We start from the raw sequence: 2,400 nt of genomic DNA on the forward strand, positions 1-2,400 counted from the left end.
CTCGGCCATTCTCGCCGCTTCACGCCTACCTCGCGCCTGCAGCAGTGACGGTCTCCGGTTCCCTGCCGCTATCCGGCGATATAAAAGAGCAAATTTCAGAGCAAATTTTCGCCGTTGTTTCAAATGCCGCACCGTTACTGTCGCTCATGCAGGGCCCCCCTGCACGCCGCTGACGGTCACGGCGAGTGTGTTTCATGCTTGGGCGCCGCCTACGCTGAAGCAGCACTCATTGAGACTGAATGTCCTCATTGCGAGGATATGAGTCTCGCCTCTCTGCGCTCGCGGAAAGCTTTCTTTCCAGGAGCCTGTGAGGAAAAAGCACGTGCTATGTAGCTGCACGACTCAGTCGTCGTTTCAGTCGAAGTAACCTGAGGATCCTATGGCGATGTGCCGCTTATATAGCCAGATGACCCCGCCCATTCTGGCGGGGGAATGTCCTCATTGCGAGGATATGAGTCTCGCCTCTCTGCGCTCATGGAAAGCTTTCTTTTCAGAGAGAGCGACTCCGCCCCTCGCACCCTCCCGCTTTCTTCCTCCCAGGAGCCTGTGAGGAAAAAGCAGCGGGACAAAGATACTTGGCGCTCGGTGACGAGTGAGCCCATGCCGGCTGAGCCCCCGCGTGCCTCACTCTCTCCGCTCAGAGAGGTTTCTCCAGTCCACTTCTCCCTCCCAGACCAGCGTCCCTCTGCGGCTGCGAGCGATCTGGTCTCATTTGGAGGAAGCGACGTGCTATGTAGCTGCACGACTCAGTCGTCGTTTCAGTCGAAGTAACCTGAGGATCCTATGGCGATGTGCCGCTTATATAGCCAGATGACCCCGCCCATTCTGGCGGGCTTTGGCAGGCTTTACCGCCATAGCCTCGTGCAGCTCCGCTGCCGAACCATTGGTTCGTTTTTTATTCACTGCACGAACCAATGGCCGTGCAGTTACACTGCGTTATTGAAAGGCTTCAGTCATCAGAGAAAAAGGAGTTTTCCCCCAAAGTGTCTTAAACAGATGCAGTACTCGTTCCATATCTCAGGGAACCGAGGTTACGTTAGTAACTGAGTACGTTTTCTCTTGTTTTTGTCTCTTGTTGCTTCCTTGGCAATGTCTGCATTATAGATGAACAGATTTGTGAGAGATTCTCTTTTGAGAAGGCAGCTACAACTTTGTTGTTGTAGATAAACTATAGTGACTCTGAGATCACAAGAAAACACATTTTGTTATATTTAGAACTTGAGAAGACAAGAAAGATAAATGAATGCATGGCCTGTTCTAAAGTATAATGCAATAACATCATAGACTTTGTAAGTGTGTACAAGTTAATTGTTTTATGTTCAAACTTCTGTTCAAAAGTTTGGGATCAGTAAGATTATTTTTAAAGAAATTAATAGTTTTTGTCAGCAATGAAGCATTAAACTGATCCAAAGTAACTTTAAAGATATTTATAATGCAAAGATTTCTATTTTAAAATAACTGTTCTTTTGAACTTTCTATTCAAAGAATTCTGAAAAAGAAAATGAATCACAATCTCCAAAAATTCTGAAGGATCATGTGACAATGAAAACTGCAGTAATGGCATCTGAAAATTCAGCTTTGCCACCACAAGAATAAATTACATTTTAAATACATAAAAACATAGTTTATGCGTATTGTATATATGTATATAGTTTATATGATATTTTACAACTTTACTATTTTTACTGTGTTTTTGACTAAATAAATGCAGCCTTGGTGTGCATAAAGAGACTTCTTTCAAAAGCATTTCAAAATCTAACCAAAGCCAAATTTTTGAATGATAGTGTACATGTGCAAATGTTGTATCAATATCAAATATAAATGGAAATTTAACTGTACATGAATTTAAAATTTTAAAATGTAAAATTTGTTGTCTTGGCAAAGATGCTCATTTCAACACAACTAAAACATAAAATGAGCAGTAAGGAAATCAGAAAAAGATCAACAGTTTATATGAATATAAATGTGCAATAAATATGCATGCAAAATACATAATTAGAACTCCTTCAAAACAACATCAAGCTTTTTATATTCTCCCAATAAAAACAGCTCAGTTCAGAAGGAGATCTCAAGGGAGGCTGTTGCTTTTTTTGTGGATATCAGGCTATAAAGCCTATTTTTACTTATATAATCAATCCATCATGCCAAAAAAGCAGTGGGCAAAGGCAGGAAAAGATAATGTGAGAGGGGTGTTTTAACACACCATCCAGTTTCCACCTTCTACTGTCAATGGAACCCCAAACAACTGAAAAGAGTGACATATGGGACATATCTCCACGAGTGTTATCGCTGTTGCAAGGGTGTGTGTGCCCTGATATACTGCAGGTTTTGCTCTCTCATCACCTGAGCCAGTGCATTGTGATTGGCCGAACACTGCAAGCACGCGTCGGAAATGTAACG

The 2,400-nt window shown here is 42.5% G+C and overlaps 1 protein-coding gene across 1 annotated transcript in view; it reads right to left on the reverse strand.

Moving 5' to 3' along the window:
- LOC107657457 (beta-1,4-galactosyltransferase 2-like) overlaps positions 1-2,400 on the reverse strand; it is a 136,765-nt gene that overhangs the window by 22,371 nt on the left and 111,994 nt on the right. The gene's annotated exons all lie outside the window — the stretch shown is intronic.

Source organism: Sinocyclocheilus anshuiensis, unplaced genomic scaffold (assembly GCF_001515605.1).
Source record: "Sinocyclocheilus anshuiensis isolate Anshui unplaced genomic scaffold, SAMN03320099.WGS_v1.1 scaffold155, whole genome shotgun sequence".
In the NCBI taxonomy this organism is placed as follows: Eukaryota; Metazoa; Chordata; class Actinopteri; order Cypriniformes; family Cyprinidae; genus Sinocyclocheilus; species Sinocyclocheilus anshuiensis.